Raw genomic sequence first — 25,773 nt, forward strand, 5'->3', positions numbered from 1 at the left:
AAGAAATTAAAAAATATATAACCAATATTTTACCAAATAGTTGGATATTAAAAACATACTTCTGATCATTATGTAGGTCAAAGATAAAGTCGCAATGGGAATCAGAATTTTATTAATTGAATGATAATGAAAATATGCCATAACAAAACCTGTGGGTCGCAAATAAAGCTGTGGTCACAGAGAAGTTTATGTATTCAAATTATATTCTCTAAATGTAAAAGGGAAAGGAATAAAGCAACTAGAAGATAACCTATCACCCTGAGGTAGGCAGCTCCTGAACTGTACCTGGTGGGGAAGGCAGGGCAGAACTTCAGGAGGCCAGCTGAGAGCACGGTGAACACCATGTCAGGAGCAGTCTCCAAGAAAGAGCATTTAATGTACAAAGGGATGACTAAAATATATTTAAGAGCTAGCACCCTGACTCCTCTTAAGGATGACTTACGTTGCTGGGGAAAAAATAAGAAGTGCTCGATGTAGAAGGTGAATAACTTTATAATTCCCAGGAGAATCTTGGTACCAGGACCACAGAATGAAGAACTTGGAGTTCCCGTGGCTAATCCAGCCGAGGGAAAAGGAGAAGAAACACAGACGGGAGAGAAAATAAAGGGAACCCTTGGTGCAATTTGGTGCTGCTGCAGGCCCAAGTCCAGGTATGTGCTCTCTATCTCCACATCTTAAATAAAAGCCACCATGTTCCTCAGTCTTTCAGGTACTTAGAATTTCTCTTTAGAACCTGAAAATGGGGTCAGGTTTCCTGTCTGCACTGCTACAGTACAAAATAGAGGCAGGATGTTTGAAATAGTTCTCCATCTGGCAGAGGAGGCCTTGAAGCTGTGAGCCACTCACTGCGAACCAGCAGGACATGAAAGGATTCTTGAGCAGATCTGAAGCTACTGGGAGGCCTTGCAGGAGTTAAATCCCATAGTAAATACTGTACCTTCAATGGCCCCTTCTCCCTCTCTGTCCAGTCTTCCTCCACTCGCGTGGGGGCCCAAAGGGGTTAAATGAGCACTCTTTGACTTGTACTTGGTGGTCCCAGAACTTGACTTGGGCTTGGAGACTTCCATGAAAAGTCTGCCTTCCATCTACTGGCTTGCGTTTCTTGGTCTCTCTGCTCCAGGCTAATCCCTTCAACCTGCTTTTTCCATTTCTGCCAATACTCCCCCTCTCCAGACCTTCCTAATGCTCTTCTGGGGCGGGAGGAGGCTTACTGAGGGCAATGTTTATTTCTAGAGGGAGAGGTGACCACATGACTTCACAGTGCTCATCCCCTTGATTATTCAGTTTCTGTCTGGATTAGTCGTGGGTGTTTGTGCACCCCAGCCTCACCCCCAGGAGGCTTTAGAACACTGTCCTTATCTCAGCACTGAGCCTCTCTCTAGCCTCCTTCCCTCTCTCTCCTTACCCACCTTTACCCACAGACTCGCAGGCTTTCTGGACCTCTGAGGAACATAAGCACTTCACAGAACCTCTGCTACAGAACCAAACATATTGAAATGACTCTTTACGAAGATATTGAAACAACAGAAAAAGAATACATGACGATTGTTTCTCCTGAGGGTTCAATTACCTAGGGGGCCTTTAGCAAACTTTGATTGATAAATCTAACCCTTCCTTCCTTGGCAATAGTTGATCACACTGTGAGGAAAACAAGTCAGAGAATGGAAAAATAATATTTGGATTTCAACGAAATAATAAAAATGCAGGGAGTATCTTTGACTTTTGCAAGGTGAGAAGAGAGTTTACATTTTGATTATTTGATGGCAGGAATCCCTTTTAAAACAGGGCCAGTCTGCATGATGCATTTAAAAATCAACCTTTTCAAATATAGCCATAACCCCCACAAGATTTCTTGATTTCTCTGGGGTCAGATAAACCATCACATTTCACAGTGGTGCCCTGTATATGAAAGTGATAAACATAATCTGGAAGCACAGCAGTGGCTAAAAATATGGAGCTGGCAGCCATTCGCTGAAATGATTTTTTGCTTTTAATTCATTGCATAAAATGCTCATGTCCAAATTCAGGCAGGTAGATCTTACCAACCATCAAGAGCTTCAACCCTGCTAACAGTTAAGTATGCACTTTTAAACCCTACTTTGACTGCTCCAGAAACTTACTGGGTTTCTTTAATGCCTCTGTTACTATTTCCTTTGTGTCATTTTGTCTTTCTTTAAAAACATAGCTGTGTGACCTTGGGGAAGTTATATTATTTCCTTGAGACTTGGTTGCCTTCTCTGTGAATATCTGGGTATAATTTTAGTATTGCTCAATAGACTTTTCAGTGATAATGGAAACATTCTATATCTGGACCATGCAATGCAGTATTCAATAGCTACATGGAGCTAATAAACATCTTTGAAATATGGCAAATGCAACTGAGGAACTGAATTTTTAATCTTATTTTTAAATTTGTTTAAATATAAATAATGCCACGTGGCTAGCATCTGTTGACAGTACAGATCTACATAATATTTTAAGGACACTCTCCACTCAAAAACTCTACCATTCATTAACTCAACCTAAATAATTTTGCCCTCTGACAAACAGAAAATAATTTATGCTTCCCTTGAAATTATCTGTCAAGACCTTTATCAGTTTGGGGACATTCTATTCTTAAAATTAACTTTGCTTTATGAAACTTTAATAATGTTGGAGTTTCCTGCCCTTGGTACCACCTTTGTGAAGATGGGAAATATTGCGGATGATCAAGGACCATTTCAAGAGATCATGGAGAGAAACCTCCGTCTGGATTTAATTTCATTATGAGGATGTCAAAATGCTAAATTACTTAAAATAAAACCCATACCGTTTTTATGCTAAGTTATATTCTACATGTAGCTGGAAAAATGTTAAAAATATTTTTAAAGAACTGCACATCTATTTTTGAAGCTGATTTGGCTGTTCAAGGCTTGCTAGCACTTTATCCATCTCAGTACTATTTCACTTAGTAAACAAATGCAGTTGCCATAATTGCTGCATATGTGTCTGTGTGTGTTCCCTTCTAGGTTATATGTTTTTGAAGTTGGAAACTATATTTATATCACAGCCCCTATGTATAGCACAATATCCACTGCTAATTCAGATTGTGTTTTAAGATATGAGACAAAATTTAAGACTTTTATTATAGTCATAAACATCTAGCAAACCAACCAGAAAATAAAAGCTAATTTTCAATTGGTTGGCCAAGAACAAAAAAGAGAGGAATACCTAGTGCAAAACCATATCTCTAATAACTACTGTTGGATTTAGAGCACACACATGCTAAACTTATTTTAAAATATCTTCTTATCAAAGATTTGAGGTTGGACCTGAAAAATTATATCAGAAGTGAAAATAATCATGTGGTCTGACCAGCCTGGATCACACAAAGTAAGTGTATACTATATATAAAATAGATAAAACTACGAGGTCCTACTGTATAGCGCAGGCAACTATATTCAATACCTTGTAATAACCTATAATGGAAAAGGATCTGAAAAAGAAATATATTTATCTGAATCACTTGGCTGTACACCTGAAACACAACATTGTCAATCAACTATACTTCAAGTAAAACAAAACAAAACAAAGTAAGTGTAAAGGGAAGTATAGTTTTACAAATTCACCTCTGATATCCAATGGACCAACTGAAAGACAACAGAAACTACAACTTTCTTAGGAGACAGGACACGGCCAGCAAACTAGGCCGTTACCCTCGGTGACGGTCATACCTGCCAAAAAATATACAGACTAGCCTGCATTCATGAATACATAGGAATTCTTCGTTTATCTGGCACTATTAGGCAATGAGGTATCGTATGTTAGGAGAAGTTTTTTTTAAATGACAGATTTAAGAGGAGTTATTTTAACCTTCACTCGGTAATTTTTTTCTAAAATTAAGAAATGTATCCACTGGTGTATCTAATATTTCCTTGATAACTCGGGGTCATCAGTTCAATCAACATTTGCGTGAATGATGCGAATGGAAACAAGACAGGCATGCTTACTGAAACTGAAAATGACATAGCACTGGCTGGAATAACTGATGAGACAGCAAGAAAAAAACAAAAATAAAAACAAACCGTGATCAAGAAACAATCAGTCAAGTTCTGACTTTCTGTACTTAGTTTCAAAAAGCGATACCACAAATCCCAGCGAGAGACTCCAGCATCATTAGCTGTCTTTCTCCTTTGTTTCCACCTTCCTTTCCTTTTCCTTCTACCCTAGGTTGTTCCAGGAAGTGTTTATAGCTGCTTGCAAGACAAATTCTAATCCTTGCTTTCTCTCACACAAACGTCACAATATGTCCATGTGATAAACAGTGTGGAGGTAAAAGACAATTCATCACAGGGACATCTCCTATGAAAAGAAAATTAGAAACTAGCTTCTAAACATGCAGAGAAAAGGGCGTGGTGTCAGGCACTAATTTCCTTGCGAATTCCTCTCCATTTCTAATAGACGTTCTTATTTACCCAGATCCCTTTTTATTGGTGTCCTATTCCACACTGCTCCACTCCGCCCATCCTCATCCTGTAAAATACATTCACACTCTTTTGTGACCCTACTTATTTGCCCATTAAATAATCAATCATAGAACTGTCAGAATTAAATATAGAGAGAAATTAAAACACTGGAGTCACTTGGAGGGTTTAAGCAGCTCCACCAGAAAATACTGGGCATGGATTTAAAGAGGCCGCACGGGACTTGCGCTTGTCCAAGTTCTTTCTCAAGAAGTATCTGAAATAAGCCTAAATTCAGAGTTAATCAGATTGGCCTGCTTTCTCAGGTGGACTGGAATTCATTGCTCTTTCCCCTCAACTCCCTGACGTCAGTGGCACTTTCTGGAGATGAGGTGGACTTCTCTGCCTACTGCAGAAGCTCAGTTCCCCCCGGGCCCACGCCCTGTCTGAAATCCCACACTTGAGGCCAGATGCCAGCCTTCCCAGAACATTCGTGGTCTCCTTTCAGTTTTTGAACTGCTCAGATTGAGTCCCTGTAGACTCTTTCTCAGCTTGAAAGCTGATCTTCAACCCCTTTCCCTGACCTCGATGGTTACCTTCCTACTTTAGGCCTCAGGTGCTTTAGCTATAAAATGATATACTTGCCCTTAATTCTAAAGTCTTCTTTCTAAAGCTCTACAATGTGGTGGCTCCTTGAAAATGTTTCTCTTGCTGGTTTTAATTCTGTAGAGAATTAAAACCACAGCTACGCTAAAAGACAATAAGTTACATTGGATAAGGAAAGTGTGCTTTTGTAGTTAGATTAACAGGGATGGAAGACGACCTAGTATGTTTTAAGATACTCATAATCCATTCTCATGAGAGTCAGGGGAAGAAGGGGAAGAGAGTTAATAAAATACCAAACGATTGTGACAAATTAAGTTCACGAAGATGTAGCTGATTAGTTACTACTTGAATAAGCCACACATATCCAATTCAAGTTTTCCTTTATTTTTCTAAGAAGGGATCCCAGTGAACTGAGTCCCATGTTCAGTAACTCCACGTTCAATGGCTTAGTCTTTAAAAACTGTTATGTTGCTGGAAGAAGAAATATTGCCCATCAGTCCTAATTGATGTTTAGCTATCACACACATTTGAAGTAAATTTATTACTTTGCCTGATCTCAGTGTAATACATTCCAAAGGGGCAAAGAGCACACGAAAATTTATGGAGTCTCCATCTTCTACACTAAAGTGTGCAATAAATTACATATTATTTGGCCGTGAAATTCACAAGCCATAGAAACCACACCATTAGCAATGTATACAGCGGTAAACAGCAGGTAATGATAATGATATAAAACAAAATAGACTGTGTATGTTGGCACTGCTGCCAATAAAGCAATCATTAAATGCATTCATATGCATCTACGCTAGGTAAGCTCTTTGAGAGCTATTGCTATGAATTCTACATACCTGTCAGGATATTATAGCCCAGTTTCTATGGCCTTTATTCAAAGACGCTGAGAAAGGGTTCCTGTGGGTAAATTCAGACCTTTTCTCAATATAGAATTTGATCAACATGCATTCTGAACAGCAAAATTTCACACTGCTTTCAATTTTCCTACACGAATTGCCACCTCAACAAATGCAGGATTAAGTATAATGGATTATAAGAAGTTAGAAAGGAAAGATGGAAGAAGAGAAGGAAGGTAGAAAAAAGGTGGGTATGGAGTACTTCAACATTTATGTAAAGAGTGGACCTAAAACTAACCTGAGGTTACCCTGAACTATTAGCATATGCTATAGAAACTTAAATGAAAAAATTTTAAAAACCTGCAAGGGAAACTCAAAGATTCTTTGTTTTTTTTACTTGACTGCATATACACGTCCACCTTAAATAGTCTATATGCTTATATCCAATAAGAGAGCATTGTTTTGCAAGGCTATTTGGGTTCTATCAGCATGTAAAGGTCGGACAACTCAACTTTAGCAGAGTTAGCCTTCAGGTGAATAATTGCTTCTTTCAGGTTGTGAGCATTTGAATTTTCCAGAAATGTTTCCCAAAAAATTAAGATGAAAAGAGTCCTAGGACAGCGTCCTTTAGAAGTTTTATAGTATCAAGGTTTTTGGAGGAAGAGTATCCTTGTCGATTATCAACACAATGATTCCAAGCAGGTCAATTTATGCTGAGAATATTCTATAACAGAACCCACTTCACCTCCAGTATACTGACAATGATCTTCCTTACTTCAACCTTGTGCTTCTTAGTAAAGTTGAAAATACTGAGCCAAGAACAGACAGTGACAATGCCAGAGACTCAGATGTACCTATAGGTGCCTTCAGACAAAATCAGCCACCCAGGCTAAAGTCCTGGTTTAAAACATCCCAACATGAATGATCTCAAAAACCATATGCTGAGCAAGTGAAGCCAGATCAAAAGGGCACCTACTGTATTATTCAACTGACATGAAATTCTAAACTGGGCAAAATTCATCTCTAAAGATAAAAAACAGATCAGTGGTTGCCTTGGGGTGGGAGATGGGGATACTTTTGCAAAAGCCTAGGAGGAAACTTTCTCGGGTTTTAGAATTGTTATCTATCTTTATGGGGGTGGTAGTTATACAAATATATACATTAATTAAAAGTCACTCAACCGTTAACTGAAAATGTCTGCATTTTATTGTATGTAAATGATACCTTAATAAGGTTGACTACAAAATGTACCCAAAACAAAACAAAGCAGAAGAAAAACCTCTCAAGACCTCAAGGGAAATACACTGTTTTCTTCCAGGGTACCAGATTGGAAATAAGGCATTGGTCTCTTCTACCCTCAGATTATCCCTAGGATTATGTAGTCTATTTTAAAGCACTAGAGTCCCCTATCAGAAAAACTCACCCCATGTTTAATTACTTTGATTTCTTCTCTGCCTCTTCTCCCAACACAGTGAAGTCATTTACGGAAGAAAAACAAGCTTTTTCCAACTTTGCATCATCACATATTCTTTCCAAAGCTATTATTTATGGAATAAAATTTGGCTACACTTTGTAAATATCAAGCTTTTTGAACCTTACAAATCTTAACGGTTAACCTATTGCCTCCATTGGAATTTGGAAAAAAAATTATTTTGCAAATGAATAGCTGAGATTTGACATTTTTGTTTTTTGTGATTTTCTCTTCCCCTAAGGGAGAAGTGAATAAGAATGAGAAACACATACATAAAGAAAAAAAAAATTATCTTGCTGCCTTGCATGTTTATAATTTATAGGAGGCCCTTTTCAGTAATAATCTATCATCAGAATCAATAAAATATAATCTCCATGAAGGCCAGGCCAGGATATTTGTCTCTTTTTCAGCAGATTGCAATACAAACCACATTCATGGATATGCTTTGTGATGATCATTGTAATACTGTAACGGTTGACCATTTCCTCATGCCTTTTCACCTTAACTTAAACCTGGTTTTTCACTAATGACCTCACATTTCCTTCTCTATCACTTGGTTGTCGGCCTCTTTTCCAACTCCAACTCCAACTCGCATTTCACTCTGGAACCAAAGGAAGACTCACACCTTCCTGCTTTTTAGTGATACCTCAAGGTCATTACCGTATTGTGATCACCCTGAAGAATAGCCAGACAATTGTTATTTCAGAGCCATCTGACAGTTTGTAGCTCTAAAAATTAACTAAGGACCGCATTTGTCAAAAATATCCTAGTTTAAGATTTTGGTAATACAGCAACAGTAATTCCGAAGTCATTTATGACAATCAGTGTGGGAAGCACCCTCCTTCGGGAAGATCCTTTGCCATACAATACTCTTTCCCTGTCAGGTGATAAGGAAGCATGGCCGTGGAAAGTAACCTTTTGTGGAAAGAAATACTTGGCTTCAAGAAGGCTTGAAGTTCATACATTTTTCTTGAATTAGATTCCCCATTAATTACTTGATCCACAAAGAGGTAATTATCAGAATTATGTAAGCGATTAAGGAGATGCTACTCCACATTCTTTCAGCTTGTTGACCTTTCTCACTTTATTTCATGTGGCTATCTGAAACATCAGTGATTTACATGTCTTTCTTTTCTTTTTTTTTTTTTTAACAGATTTCTGTGTGTGTGTCCCCCCATGATGAAAACATTAAAATAAAATCTCATGAATAGACTCTTAAGAAGCAGAGTCTACTTGAAGTCCTGGAAAATGTGAAAGCACTAATATTCATGGACAACTCTACACTCTGAAAGTTACTGCAAATTTTGTTGATCTCTATTTTGTCCAGGAGTTTTTCAAATTTTCTACCATGATCATTTGTTAGTTTTATCATTACATAATAAAGGCATTACATCATACAATCTTTTGTTATCCATTGCAGTTTTAAAACTATTCCTTTCTTTGTCCTCAGCAGATATGTCATAGATCATTAGTACACAAGCAAACACTTTCAACGTAACAGTACTTTATAGTGAGAAGAACTATACTGAGCTATCTCTGTCCTAAGACAATGCACTAGAAAAGCACTAGGAATTCTTAAGCACTAGGAATACAGAGACGATCAAGGGGCAAGTTCCTTGCCTTCGAGTACACATAATCATTATAGCAAATGCTTAAATAGCACTTAGTATACAACTCACCACAGCAGTCTTATTATACTCCTTTTTAATAGGTGAGCAGAGGAAGCCACAGGGAAGTCATAGGGTAAAGCCAGAATTTGAACCTACGTAGACTAGTACACTCTCCACGGCTTTAACTACTACGTTAAAATATATATATATAACTCCAAGTATTCCAAAGTTACAAAACAGTTATCTACCAAAACTCAGACAGGAGCACACAAACTTGCATAGAAAATAAACATGTAAAAGTTCATAAATAAACCACACTATAACCTGCTCCACATAATATACTGACTGCAGTGTCCTGGGCCTCTCCCATCCTTAGGTAGCCGGAAATTACAACAAAATAATACTTTTCACCTTTGGAAGCCACACCATCTCTCATACCAACCAACCAATTACTTGCTTAGAGAGAAGAGGAAATTAACCTGAATATCATAAATATATATATATATATATATAGCATTACTGATGTAGAATCATTGTTTAAAGACAATAACTTCAATAGCAGAGGGAACTTTACCATTGCAGGCTTCAGATTACCTCTATATTTCGCAGATTTCGTGCTAAATCATAAAATGCCATATTGTGTCTGAAGCTATTTTTTCAATAGTCCATTTTCTTAAATGGACTAGCAAAGCAGTAAATACTGAGGAACATTTTGGCTCCCAAATCCTAAAGCCATTCTGATTATGCCTGGGTGATCATGGGGACATCACTGGAACTACCAGAGGACTGGCTGAAATACCAGTGTTCTGGCCAGCTTATAAATTAGAAATTATACAGAATCCAATTTTATTTTTTTGTTAAGTAATTCCTATGAGGCTTTTGGGCTGTCAGTGTCAAGTCCTTTGATGTGTAATCTTTATCTATTAGATAGGGAACAATGCCAATCCCCGGCATAAATACTTTCACAATCTGACACTGAAAACCCACTGTAGGGCATAGGACCTGCAAATAGGATATGAATCACACACATCCACTCATTCAGACAATCCACAAATACTCATTTTTAAGTCGACTATATGCCAATAATGTACCGGGCTCTAAGATGCTAAACCATGCTAAATGCTGAAACAGACATACTCAGTTCTGGCCCTCCTGGAACTTATTACCTACAGAAGTGCCTTCATGGTAAATGGTCAGGTCTCAGCCAATGCTATTATCAGAAGGTGACCAAATGATAGAGCTTGCTTTCTAAACAAGCTCCACACTCTTTGCTTTCAACATTTTTGCTTTCCTTCAAGGCACATAATCCAGTGGTCAATTTCTCCCAGTTAGGGAGGTTTGGGGAAAATTTACCCAGTGAACAATTCCTTGTGGCCTCACCCTTTCCTCACACACTCCTCTGTGCTCTTGAGCTAAAGAGACCTGGATTAAAGTCACTTGCTCTAACCTTATTATTTTAAAATACGGCTGCTCCTGCTTTGAGGATTTCCACTGGACCAACAAGGTAGCAAAGCAGCACTGAATCAGAAGCAGGTAAATTTCAAAATGACAGCTCTAAATATATCCACTTTCCTTTTGTTCTCCTCCTATCCCTTTGCTCTGAACAGCTTTGCCCTGAGGCTTTGCCTTTACCCTTCTCTGATTACTGCTCCAAAAGGGTTTCCAAGAGCAGGGAGTATTTATGGTTTCATTTGCTCCCAAGTCCTTGGTGGAAAAGGATGCTTGCTTCCTGATTCTTACTAATTGTGGAATTCACATCATTAACACAAAAATCATCATTTAAAAAAAAAATTTCCTCAGCTTCATATTTCTTCTGGGCTAACACTGAAAGAATATTTTCAAAGAAACAATATCCTCTCTCGTTTGATCTTCTGAGTTTCACATTCTTACCTCTAGTCTCATTTTCAACCCTTATTACGGGATGCATCACAAAAATAGAAGAAAGTTCTTTGTGCTTTCCCTGTACCAGCCAATTATTCTAATTTGTTCTGTCTCTAACGAACAGAATGCAAAATCAACACAAAGCCTGATTATGCGACCTCTTCCAAGGGAAAGGTCTGAGAGTTGTCTATTTACTAATGAAGCTCAGTGTGTATTAAGGGTTGACTGAAGCAATCATCAGGAATTTTCATCCCTTAAATTAGTGTTTTCCACCAGATGCACATCTTTCATTTAGGATAATATAACTTTTCAGTTCAGGAGACAGCTGGAGAAAAGAAAAGAACAAAAGGTAACCAACACAACATTTTAAGTAATAACACAGTAACAGCTATCATCCTTCCCTGAGGAATTCAGCCTACTTTATGGACACAATTTAGTACAAACTCATAAGAAAGCTAACAAAACCCAAAACCACTTCACGATAGCGTAGAGAGGTAAAGGTCAAAAATTATTACTGCCAGGCCCAGCAGACAATGGCACCTACCAGAAAGAGCACAGGACAGGAAAACCTGGAAGCCTGTGCTCCAGTTTCAGTTATTCCTGTAAGCATTAGTATGATCTGAGTGAACTCAGCCTGCCCTGCTTTTTCCGTTTATAAAAACCTACATCATCCTCTCAGTAGAATGAAATGCCACATCTGAAAAGTTGCAGATCTCTTTAGGAAAGAAACAAAACTCATGCTTTCCAACCAAAATGGAATAATTCAGTCAATGGAGACTTAATAAAAATCTGCCATAAAGCAATTGTTTACTTGAAATCTATCTTTTGTGGTATATTTATTGGGGTAAGGAGTGTAAGGAAATCATAATTAGAGTTACCAATTATTCCAGAAATCAAGGTCATTAAGTTCAGATTCCAACTCTGACCTTGACCCAGAGATGTAAGATGTCCCAATACCTCATATCCAACATACATGGGATAAACAAGGTATGCAGACAGATCCTCTTATAAATATCCCATATGTAGTGGTTTTAATACAGGGTCTCAGATTCGTTGCCGTTCTTCGCATCCAGATGTGGGCATTTTCCCTTGAATTTGGGCAGGCTTTCCATGCCTTCAAACAATAGGGCAGGGGTCAGTAAATTATGGCTGGTGGGCCAAATCTAGGCCTCTACCGGCTTTTATAAATGAAGCTTTATTGGAACACAACCATGTTCCTTAGTATATGTATTGATTGTGTCTGTTTTCACATCACAGCAGCAGAGCTAAGTAGTTGCAAAAGAGACTGTATGGCTTGTAAAGCCTAAAATATTGACTGTCTGACACTTTATGGAAAAAGATCTCCAACACCTGCAATAGTATACAATGAAAGTGATGCTATGTAACATCTAAGACTAGGTCATAAAAGGTCATGCATGATTTTGCATGATTCTCGTGGAATGCTTGAACCCTGGACACTCATTCTTGGGATACTCTATCTTGAATCCTAACTACCACGTTATGAGAAGTCCAAGCCACACGGGCAGCCATCTATAGGCACTCCAGTCAACAGTCCTTGTTGGGCCCAGTCTTCAAGTCATCCCATCTCAAGGGCCAGACGTGTGAATTAAAATTATCTAGATGATTCCAGCCCCAGCCTTTTGAATCCTCATGAGCTGAGGTTTCAGACATCAGTCATGGAGTAGAGACAAGCCATCTCCTCTGGGTATTGTTTGAATTGCTGACCCACAGAATCTGGGCACATATTAAAATTTTTGTTTATTTCACCACTAAGTTTGGACTTCTTTATTATGTAGCAATAGACGACTATAGCACTGTGTCTGTACACAGGAGATCTACATTTCACAGAGCACATATTTAGATGTGAATGTTGACTGCTCAATTTCTAAGAAGAACGTATACACACATATAGCTACAAAATGTTTCTGTATATGTAAATATTAGACCTATATAAACTAATCTATATTATCCATAAAATGAGGGGCCCTTGATAATGGCTAACATTTTTTTCGGTATTTATTGTGTTCCAAGAACTGATAAATTCTTGCATTGTATGAATTTTCTCTTTTAACCCTCATAGCAACTCCCTGAGAGAAGTAATGTTATCTCTATTTTATAGATGAGAAAACTGAGGCAAAAACAGATAACACACTCAAGAGTACTCAACAAGTAAATTTTAGAGGCAAGATTTGAACCCAAGTTCTCAAGTTTTAGATCCCTTACTCTTAGTCACCAAGCTATATACTGAGGAAGGGGATGAAAGCTGAAGCCATTACGTCATGCTCAAGAAGTTAGACAGAAACGTAGCAGGTATGGTTGAAAGAAGACAGGACTTGGAGTCGTAAGTCCAGAGCCTGAGTTATGAAATGAATTCTCCTCTCATCTAGATAAAGGTTTGTTTTTAGAAAATGAAGAAGAGCACTGCATATTCTGATTGTTAATTTCTGTACTTAATGATTACCAAAGAATGGAATTTTACCAGGGAGTTGTTTTGCAATGACATAAATTATTGATTCAAAATCAAACCTTTATTATAAATTACTGATTCAAAATCAAATCTTTATTAAGTCTCCATTGCATCAGAAGTCTTTCCCACTCTTCATTTCTTTTTAAACCCTTTTCTGTCTACTCTTGGCCAAAGCTTGAAGCCTAATTTAACATTTGGAAATAAAATAATGAAATAGTCATAACACAGCAATTCCAATGCCTACTGAAATGGAGGGTCTAAATAATTTTTCAGATAATTTAGGAAATTAAAAGTATTTACTTCATAGATGCAAAGACAGAAGTTATTTGTGTAATAAAATAAATGGTGAGACAAAAAGTTTCTGGTCAAGTAGATTTGTTTAAATATGAACACTAATCTGAGTTCTACCTCTGTGCTAAAACCCAGTGACAGGTTGCATACAGGTTCTAAAGGGATAGTTCAGTGCATTGGGTCAAATTCATGCCATAAAATGTGGTATTAGTAGTAGTACTAGAAGACAGAGTGTGACTGTCTTCTTTGGACATAGGTGAAGACCCCAAGATAGAGAATATCAAGGACAAATTATGTAGAATAAGATATTATCTCAGTCCTTGGAACATGTCATCCAGGATAGAACAAGAAATAGATTTATTATCAAGTACATGAAGCCAGAGGCAGTAAGCAATGAGTGGTAGTTGGTTAAAATAGACAGGTTTTAGAAGTAGAGGCATGGATGTAGAAAACAAACTTAGGGTTACCAGGGGATTGTGGCAGGGAGGCTAAATTGGGAGATTGGGACTGAAATATACACACTACTACACATAAAATAGATAACTAATAAGAACCTGCTCTTCTTATTAGCACAGGGAACTCCACTCAATACTCTGTAGTGGCCTATTTGGAAAAGACTCTAAAAAAAAATAAAAGTGGATATATGTACATGTATAACTGGTTCATTTTGCTGTACACCTGAAACTAACACAACACTGTAAATCAACTATACTCCAATAAAAATTTTTTTAAAAAATAGGTTTTAAGAACCATAGTCAGGGAGCAGTGTGGATTGGAAAGACCTGGCAAGAAATATTTCTGCATCCTTAGACAATGCTCCCCAAGTTGGCTATGGCAAGGGTGAGCATTTAAGAGATCTTTGACCTAAGGAGGACATGAGATTAACAATCTAACCCAATGTACATGAATTACTCTCCTCGGTGCTATCAGAAATCAGATGGCATCCTAGAGCAAGGGTCAGCAGATCTTTTCTGTAAAGGGTCAGATAGTAAACATTTTGGATTTTGTGTACCATATGTCTCTGCTGCAACTGCCCATCTGCTGCTGTAGCACAGAAACAGCCATGCACAATACGTTAATGAATGGGTGCGGCTGTGTTCAAGCAAAACGTTATGTACAAAACCAGGAGTCAAGCGAGATCTGATCAGTGGGCCAGAGTTTGCGGACCCCAGTTCTGGGTCAGTGTTCACAGCTGAATGAGTCATGAGGCCTTAAGTTCCAGTTCTCATTGTACTACTTTCTACCTGGGTGAACTTGGGTTCATCCTTTTATTTATATGGGCCACTATATTAGTCAAGGTTCTCCAGAGAAACAGAACCAATAGCATGTGTATACAATGTGCCCATATATGTTGATAGATATAGATCTAGATATCGATATTGATACCTAGATCTATATCCATATCTATATAAAGATAGAGAGAGAGAGAGAGAGATTTTAAACAATTGGTTCACACAATAATAGAGGCTTGGTAAATTCAAAATCTGCAGGTTAGGCTGTCTAGAGACTCTAGGAAGAGTTGCAGTTCAATTTCTATAAGTCTTCTGGCAGAATTCCTTTTTGCAACAGGGAGGTCAGTCATTGTTTTATTAAGAGCTTCAACTGATTGGATGAGGCCCACCCATATTATGGAGGATAATCTGCTTTACTCAAAGTCCACCACAAATTTAAATATGAATTTCATCCAAAAACACCATCACAGGGACTACCGTGGTGGCACAGTGGTTAAGAATCCGCCTGCCAATGCAGGGGACACGGGTTTGAGCCCTGGTCTGGGAATATTCCACATGCCGTGGAGCAACTAAGCCCGTGCACCACAGCTACTGAGCCCGTGCGCCTACAGCCCATGCTCCGCAACAAGAAAAGCCACCGCAATGAGAAGCCCGCGCACCGCAACAAAGAGTAGCCCTCGCTTGCTGCAAATAGAGAAAGCCCACGTGCAGCAACAAAGACCCAACGTAGCCAAAAACATAAATAAATAAATAAATAAATGAAAATCAAAATTTAAAAAAACACAAAAACACCATCACAGAAATATCCAGAATAATATTTGACCAAATAACTGGGCATGGTGGCCCAGACAAATTGACATGTAAAATTAACCACCTAAGCCATAGTTTTGTCATCTTTTACTGAGAAATTTGACTTATCTGAACTATTTTGATACCTAGAAGATACCTTCTAGAGGTAACACCCTCAGTTTTTTACATGGTAGGCAGCAGAGGGAAACAGCCCATTTGCCCAGTCAGATGACACCTAAAAGGATAAAATTCTGTCTTCTCTCTCCAACCCACAAGGATGAATGCCAAAAACACATCACTTATATCTGCTTTAGCTAACATATGATAGGTCTGGAACAGACCTATGCTCCCAGCAAGTCTCATGAAATGCTGTTTCATTAAGGGGAGACTTTACTTGCTAAGATTAGAAGCAAAAGAGGGTGGTGGATGAAAAACTGCCCAAGGATATAAGTTCATGCAAGGGAGCAGGAGAGAGAATGGGTATCCGAAGATGTGCGCTCTGAGCCAACACTAATTCCACAGCATCAGGTTGTAATTCAGGGAGCCAAACTGCTGGGGTTTTTTTCCCCCTCTTTTTTTCCCCCAAAGAGGGACAAATCAAGCATACTGACAAAGGAAGAGCATTAGTCACCACAGATAAACTCCTTTTTAGAGGTGATATCGCAAATGATTTGGCTCAGTGTAGACTATGATTTGGCTCCACAAACCATAAGCTAGAGCATTTCATTCCAGGTCCCTCCTCAAATATCCATGATAGGTAGAAATTTGGCATCAGTAGTTTTTGAAATCTTCCCAGGTGATTATAATATGCAACCAGGGCTGAGAATCTGGAGACGTAGAGAGAATTTAAATCGAACTTTAGTTAAACAGTAAAACAAGCTCTGACTCTACTGGCTGGAGCTAGACAAGGGATATGGATTTAGTGCGATGAGAAGATAAAGAACACCAGGGAGTAAATCAAATGCTTTACACCTGTGCTTAGCTAATTGTTACTCAGATAATTCAGACAATCTTACAGCACCTGAACCCTGAAATTCCTTAGTTCTGTTTAAAAAGAAGTAACTCCTCAAGTACCTGAACTCTGAGAATCATGTAAATCATAAAGAAAAAGAAGAAATCTTACTTTTTGAATTAGTTGATTTCATATATACTGTTTCACTTTCATGATATTAACTAGATATCTTTCTTTCCATTTTATGTTTGAGGAAAGTAAGGCTTTAAAAATCTCAGTAATTTTCTCAAGGTCACTTGTTAAGGGTGTGGTAGGCAGCATAATGGCTCCTAAAAATGCCCTCACCCTAATCCCTAGAACCTATTAATATGTTACCTTACATGGTAAGGAGGACTTTGCAGATATGACTGAAGTTATAGACCTTGAGATAGAAAGATTATCCTGGATTACCTCATGGAACAAATCTAATTGCATGAGTCCGTAAAAGCAGAAAATCATTCTCAACTGTAGAAAGAGAAAGAGAAAGATGTCCTAATAGAAGCAGAATCAGAGAGATGCAATATTTTGGGTTTTGTAGGTGGAGAAAGGGGACTCTGAATCAAGGACTACAAGTGACCGCTGGCAGCTGATAAAGTCCAGGGAACAGAAACACCCCTAAGAGCCTCCAGAAAAGAATGTAGCTCTGCCAACACTTTTTTTTTTTTAACCACCTTTATTGGAGTATAATTGCTTTACAATGGTGTGTTAGTTTCTGCTTCATAACAAAGTGAATCAGCTATACATATTCATATATCCCCATATCTCCTTCCTCTTGCGTCTCCTTACAACCCTCCCTTCCCTATCCCACCCCTCTAGGTGGACACAAAGCACAGAGCTGATCTCCCTGTGCTTTGTGGCTGCTTCCCACTAGCTATCTATTTTACATTTGGTAGTGTATATATGTCCATGCCACTCTCTCACTTCATCCCAGATTACCCTTCCCCCTCCCTGTGTCCTCAAGTCCATTCTCTATGGCTGAGTCTTTATTCCTGTCCTGCCCCTAGGTTCTTCATAACCATTTTTTCTTTTTTTTAGATTCCATATATATGTGTTAGCATACGGTATTTGTTTTTCTCTTTCTGACTTACTTCACTCTGTATGACAGTCTCTAGGTCAATCCACCTCACTACAAATAACTCAATTTCATTTCTTTTTATGGCTGAGTAATATTCCTTTGTATGTATGTGCCACATCTTTATCCATTCATCTGTCGATCCTGCCAACACTTTTACTTTACTCAATTGAGACCAATGTCAGACTTGTAAGGTAATATATTTATGTTGTTTTGAGTCACTAAATTTGTGGTAATTCATATGAAAGCAATAAAAAACAAATACAGAGGTCCTACAAGAGCCAAGCTATATATTTATATTTAAGTATTTCTAAAATGAATTTAACCTTGTGATTGACAGCAGCAGCAGCTTCCAAGGGATCCCACCACACACCTGAGGCAAAAGCAGCCTAATAAAGAAGCAGTGACAGCAGCAGGTCACTGCCCCACACTCGGGGTAGAGGGGGATTGGATCTACTGTAGCAGCAGCATAGCCTGAATGGGAATGCATCCTCCTGTGGCACTAGTCCCATCAACATTAGTCTAATCTGCTAGCATCTGCTGTGCCAACAGGCCCAACATATACAAACCCTCCAACTCAGTAGCATTAAGTGAGCCAGGCTCAGTGTTTCCTGAAACTCATATCCAATGGCACTGGAAAGCCCAGATATCACCTACTGTTATGAAAACATAAAAAAACAATAACAGAAGACTGGGAACTTCAGAAAGAAAAGGGGAACAATGGAATGGGTGAAAACAAATGGGGTAAATATAAGAGACTATCATTAGCCTCATGAGTTTCTTAAATTCTATATGATGGTCAAAGCAAAAATTATGACACCATCTGATGTGGTTCTCAATGTATATAAAGGAAATACTACAGAAAATCATACTTTAAAACTGGGGAGTATTAAGAGACCTAAATGGAAGTAAAATTTTGAAACTTCACTTGAAGTAATAAAACACTGATTCCAGTAGGCTATGATAAGTTACATATGTATAGTGTAATGCCAAAAGCAACCACTAAGAAAACTATACAAACAGTATACACAAATGATTATAAGTAAATTAGATTAAAATGGACTTATTAAAAAATGTTTAAGTAACCCACAAGAAGGCAAAATAAGAGAAACACAGGATTGAGAAACTAAGGTAAAAGACTAAACAAAAAATAAAATGGTAGACCTAATCTTTAACATAGCAATAATTACATTAACTGTAAATGATCTAAATAACCAAGTCAAAGACAGAGATTGGAAGAGTAGATGAAAAAATCACAAGCATGATCCAACTATATACTGTCTATAAGAAGCTTACTTTAAACATCATGATATAGGTAGTTCAAAGTAAAAGGATGAAAAAGAGATATCATATGAACATTAATCAGAAAAAGCAGGAATGGCTATCTTAATATCAGATAAAGTAGATTTCAGAGCAAAGGAAATTATTAGGGGCAAAGAGGATCATTACATAAAGATAACAGGAATAATCCACCTAGATGACCTAATGATACTAAATGTGTGTGCACCAAACAACAGAACTTCAAAACACATAAAGCCAACACTGAAAAAGGGAAAAGGAGAAAATTTTAAATCCACAATTATTATTTGAGACTTCAACACAGCAATTTATAGAACTACCAGAGAGAAAAATCAGCAAGGATATGGAAGAACTGAAAACATCATCAATCAACAGGATATAACTGACATTTAAAGAACACACTCAATAAAAGCAGAATACATATTCAAGTGTCCATGGAACATTCACTCATATACCATATACTGGGTGATAAAAAAACATTAGCAGATTTAAACGAATTAAAATCAGAGAGAGTATGTTCTCTAGCCATAATGGAATCAGACTAGAAATCAATAACAGAAAGACAACAGGAAAATCTTCAATCACATGAAAACTAAACATCACAATTCCAAATAACTCATGGGTAAAAAGTCAAGGAAAAAATTTTAAATGCATAGAATAAAAGAAAATGGAGATATAACAGATCAAAGTTTGTGGAATGAAGTGAAAGCAATGCTGAAAGGGAAGTTTATAGCACTAAATTGGGAAAGAAAATATTTCAAAGCAATAATCTAATTTTCTATATTATAATAGTAAAAACGGAAGAGGAAAAAACACTAAACAAGCAGAAAGAAGGAAATAATAAAGATGAAACAAAAATCCATGAAACTGAAAACAGGAAAATAGGGGGGAAAAGTCAATGAAACAAAAGGCTCGTTCTTTGAAATAAACAATCTAATCAATAAAGATGTAGCAAGACTGATAAAGATAAAAAGAGAGATGGCACAAATCACAGATATCAGAAATGCAACCAGGGATACCATGACATATCCTGCAGGTTAATAAGGGACAAGTTATTATGAGCAAGTCTACACTATAAATTCAAAAATGTAGATGAAATGGACCAAAGCGTCTACACCCAAAACTACCAAAACTCAGCCAAGATGAAATAGATAATCTCAATTTTCCTGTAACCATTAGAAACACTGATTTTTCATTTAAAAACTCCCAAAAGAAATATTCAGGCTTAGATGTTTCACTTTTACCCAAGACTTAAAGAATTAACATCAATTTTACATGACTTGATAAGAAATAGAAGTAGAGGGAACAGTTCCTAATTAATTTTATGAAGCCAGTATTACCTTGATACCAAAACCAGACAAGGATAGTACAGAAAGAAGAAAACTACAGACCAATATTTTTTATGAAATTGGCTGTAAAAATCCTCAGCCAAATATTAGCAAATTAAATCCAGAAATATATAAAAAGAATAATATACCATGACCAAGTGGTATTTATTCCAGTTATGCAAAGTTGGTTAAATATTTGAAAATCAAACAATGTAATCCACCATATCCAATAGATTAAGGGGGAAAAGTCATGTGATCCTATCCATTAATGCAGAGAAAGCATTTGACAAAATCCAATCCCATTCATGATTTTAAAAAAAGAAGAAAGAAAACTCCAAGCAAACTAGGAATAGAAAAGGAACATACTGAAACTCATAAAGATGATCTACAAACAACCTATACCGACATTATATTTAACTGTGAAAGACTGAATGTTTTCTCTGTAAGATCAGAAACAAGGCACCGATATCTGCTCTCACCACTTTTATTAAATGTATTACTGGAGGTTCTAGTAAGAAAATAAAGCAAAAATAAATAAATACATAAATTTAAAAGTTAAATTTTTAGAAAGTTTATTTAAAAGATAAAAGGACTATTCCTACTATGCTGAATAGGAAGGAGTATATCCTACTGAATGTTGAATAGTAATATATCCTATTATATTGAATAAGGAAAAGTAAAACTGTCTATATCTGAAGATGAGATGATAATCTAAATGGAGAAAATACCAAGGAATCCACAAAAAGCTTGAGAAATAATATTAGTTTGTAAATGTTTTAGAGTACAAGATCAACACAATTTTATCAAATTATATATTAATAACAAATGTGTAGAAGCTTAAATAAAAATATGTGATGCCATTTACAACTGACCTAAATAAATACTTAAATATAAGCCCAATAAGACATTTACAGGACCTCTATACTGAAAATTACAAAATGCTGATGAAGAAAATTTTTAAAGTCCCAAACAAATAGGGAGACATACCTTGTTCATGGATTAGAAAACACAACATAATAAACATGTCAATTCTCCCCAAGTTAAGAGGCTTAACACAATTACTCTTAAAATGCCCTCAAGGTTTTTGTGGATATAGACAAGCTTCTTCTAAGATTTATATGGTAAGAAGAGGCTGAAGAATAGCTAAAACAATTTGTAAAGGAAGATTAAAATGGGAGGAATTAATCTACCCAATTTCAAGATTTTGCAGTAATGATGGAGGGTAGATACATAGATCAATGGAATGGAACAGAGAACCCAGAAATAGACTGACATAAATACATTTAACTTGTTTTTGACAGCAGTGCAGAAGCTATCAAGGAAGAATAGACTTTTCAAAAAATGGTACTGAAACAGTTGGACATCCCTCGACAAAAACAAACAAACAAAAAACGAACCTTAACCTAAACCTTACACACCTTACACAAAAATTAAATCAAAGTGGATCATAATCTTAAATGTAATAGCAGGACATTTTTAGAAAAAAAAAAATAGGAGAAAATCTTTGGCATCTAGAACTAGGTGAATAATTCTTAGACTTGACACCGAAAGTATGATCAATAAAAGCAAAAACTGATAAACTGGATCTCATCAAAATGAGTTAAAAATGCTTCATAGAAGATCCTTTTAAGTGGATGAAAACTCAAATTACACAGTGGGAAAACATATTTGAAAATCCCATATGAGACAAATGACTTGTATCTATAATATACAAAGAACTCTCCAAACAACTTTAAAAAATCCAACTAGAAAATAGGCAGAAGACAGGAACAGACATTTCATGGAAGAGAATATACACATGGCAAAGAAGCACATGAAAAGATGTTCAACATCGTTAGCCATTAGGGAAATGCAAATTAAGACCATAATGAGATATCAGAGAATAACTAAAATTAAAGTATAGTGACAACATCAAATGCTGGCGAGTACGTAGAAAAATTATATCACATCACTGGTGGGAAAATAAAATGGTTTAGCCACTCTGAGAAACAGCTTGACAGTCTCTTTTAATCCTAAAAGTAGATTCACCCTACAATGCAGTAATTGTACTCTTGAGCATTTATCCAAAAGAAACAAAAACTTAATGAAGTTCCCACAGAAACTTACACATAAATGTTCATAGCAGTTTTATTTATAATAGCCCAAAACTGGCAACTACCCAAATGTCTTTCAATGGGTGAATGTTGAAACAAATTGTGATAAAATCTTATGATGGAATACTACCGAGCAACAAAAAGGAACAAATTATTAACATATGCAAAAATTGAAATGAACTTCAAGGGAATGATGCCGAGGGAAAAATTTTAAAAAGCCAATCTCCGAAGATTAAGTAATTCATGGTTATGTTTACATATTATTCTTAAAATAACAAAACTGTGGAGATGGAGAACAGATTAGAAGTTGCCAAGGGTTAGAGATGGGGGTAGAAGGTACAGCGGGGGAACTTTGTGAGGTCTTTGTGGTCCCAGTACAAATAATACAGCAATCTTGGTTTTAATCCCTAAAGATTTTTTAAAGCAATTCCTAATAAGAGGTGGCCAGATATTTAGCAATGGCAGCAGATTAGAGGTATAGCTCCCCAACATGACAACTTCGAAAGAGATCTATACTATCAATACTAATTTAATGCATATGTTAATTTTTAAAAGGCCAGTCACAATACTTAAATGGTACATATCTTAACGATATTATTCTGGGTATCCAGCTACACCAGATGGACTAGCAGGATTTTCTGTACATTCAATCTTATTTAAGACAGTAAATCTTATAATAAGACAGTTAAAAAAAGAAAAAGAAAAAAAAACAAACCTCAACTACAGTTGGATATTCTCATAGGAAGATGAGGTGAAAATATGTAGCAGCGGTTCAAAAGCTTAAGCAGTGGCACCTAAATTTGGCTGCACATTAGAATCATCTGAAGCACTTTTTAAAAACCCTCACACCAACGGCTGGTCATCCTAGACCAATAAAATCATTTAAAATCTCCTCAGACGATGCCAATGTGTAGCCAGAACTGAGAACCAGCGGACTAAGCAGAAGGGGATGTTTTTACAAAGATCTCTTAACAATAAGTCCCTTCACCCAATCAGATTTACCTCCCCGCAAAGGGGTAAAGAAGGCTAGATGTTGTCCATACTTGCTTAGCTTTAATTAGCACTTGTGACTTGCCCAAAACCTACATCATGTTTCCCCTAAATTTCATGTTATTCCCTAAGTTTTTCAAACCCAGGGCTAAGGGGTTTGCCAGGATGAGATTTTAAGTGCTCACACAGGGGAAGTCCCTGGCAAACCAGGACAGCGGTCACTCTACATTGAAATGTAAAGCATCCTAAATAACGCCTGTCACTGCTCCCAGATACTAGTCTGTGCCAACCAGTGGAGAAAAGGCATTCTCCATTACTACCACGGCAAATGCTGCTGTACTTGCCTTGGCCAGTCCCTATCTTTTCCAGGCGCCACTCCCCTTCACCTGCTGGTGGACGCTTTGGCCAGCTGACAATGCAGATATTCTCAAACTTTAAGGTGAATAAAAATCATCTGGAGGGCCTGTTATAACAGAGATCACTGAGCCCCACCAGAGTTGCTGATTCCATAGGGCTGGGACCGGGCCCTAAAACTTGAATATCTAACACATTATCAGGGGACGCTGGTAAAGCTGGTCAGGTTGTTACCGAATGCAGGTTCGTGTGTCTGAAGCACAGTGAGGCCAAACAAACCTAAAGGTTGGAGTCTGGAGCAGAGAAAGGTTTATTGCAGGATCGAGCAAGGAGAGGGGTGGCCCGTGTTCCAAAAAACCCTGAAATCTCCAAAGCATTTCAGCAAAGCATTTTTAAAGGCCAGGTGAGGGAGGGGCGTCCCAGGGAATGTGATCAGCTCATGCACAATCCTCTGATTGGTTGATGTTGAGGCCACAGGGCAGGTAACATTATCCATCCTTAGGTGCCAGAAGGTCTGGGGGCTACGAAGTGCTCATGATCATCAAGGAGTTAATTTCTTCCATTGGGTGGTGGTTTTTAGCATCTGAAAACTCAAGAAATATGCCTGAGATACTATTATCTGAGTACTTCAGAGAGGAACTATAGCCGAGGATATGCGGTATGGGTCTGTCCCAGGAAGGCCCCATAGGGTACTGCTTGGTTACAAGGTGACCATACTTTGAGAACCACTGCTCTAGTGGCTTGGAATGTTAAGAAAGTAATGGAAGAATCCCTTCCCAGATCTAGATTCTAGTATCGCCAGCTATTTTGGTGGGGGGAAGGGTAAGTTTTGTCCTTGCTTGGACTTCTTGTTCATTTATATCAAAGCCTATTTGAGGCAGTGCGCTCGGTGGTCCTGCAGATCTGTCTTTTGCTTCAACAGTGTTTGGAATGAACAGACCCAGGGACGCTCCTTGCTCCATCCCCCGACCACCCTCCAACCTTTCTTCCAGTCGCAACCTTTAGAATCAGCCACTCAGCTATCCTCAGCCTCCAGGACAGGCCAACACCGTTTTTTGAGCTTAGCTCCTTATCACTGATCAACCACGAGTTCCCAGGTTCGTCAGAATTATTCCATCGAGGTGGAGGCCACCGTCCACCGCCTGTTCAACATGCATCTGTGGACACTTACCTCTCTCTGAGCTTCTATTTCGACAGCAACAATGGGACTCTGGACAGTGTGGGCCACATTTTTCGCCAACTGGCTGAGGAGAAGTGTGAGGGCGCCCAGCATCTCTTGAAAATGCAAAACCAATGCTGCGGCCGCGCCCTCTTCCAGGATGCGTGGAAGCCTTCTCAAGATGAGTGGGGTAAAACCCAGGACGCTGTGAAGCCGCCATTCTTAGGGAGAAGAACCTGAACCGGCACTATCGGATCTGCGTGCCCTGGGTTCTGCCCGCGCAGACTCCCACCTCTGTGACTTCCTGGAGAGCCGCTTCCTGGAGGAGCAGCTGAAACTCATCAAGAAGATGGGCGACCACCTGACCAACCTCCGCAGGCTGGCTGGTCCGCAGGCTGCGCTGGGCGAGTATCTCCTTGAAAGGCTCACCCTCGAGCACAAACAGGAGTCTCTGAAGTCCAGCGGCCTTTGAGGAGCCCCTCTGGCATCAGAGCTTCTGCCTGAAGCCGCTCTCTGCAGCCACTAGGCAGCTTTTTAACCACCCTGGAGCCCTCTTCCAAGCCTTGGACCAAATGGAAACAATAAAGCTTTTTGCAGAAGAAAAAAAAGCCTATTTGAAACACAAACAGAATAAAGAGAAAAAAAGAAATATATATATATATATATATTCATGTTCTTTTAACATATGAATTGCCCCACTTTATCTGTGTGAAATAAGTTTGTTCCCGTTATTGGGCTGGTTCTCAAGCTTTGCTGCTCATTTGAATTACCTAAAGAGCTTTTAAGAAAAACATTGGTGTCTGAGTCCCAGCCCCAGAGATTTTGATTCAGTAGGTCTAGGGTGGATCCT

General features: G+C 38.0%; 1 pseudogene; it reads left to right on the forward strand.

The window, feature by feature from the left end:
* Positions 1 to 24,417: 24,417 nt before the first annotated feature.
* On the forward strand, positions 24,418 to 25,395 carry LOC133090606 (ferritin light chain-like; annotated as a pseudogene).
* Positions 25,396 to 25,773: the final 378 nt, after the last annotated feature.

The sequence above is a fragment of the Eubalaena glacialis genome, chromosome 4, assembly GCF_028564815.1.
Source record: "Eubalaena glacialis isolate mEubGla1 chromosome 4, mEubGla1.1.hap2.+ XY, whole genome shotgun sequence".
Classification (NCBI taxonomy): domain Eukaryota; kingdom Metazoa; phylum Chordata; class Mammalia; order Artiodactyla; family Balaenidae; genus Eubalaena; species Eubalaena glacialis.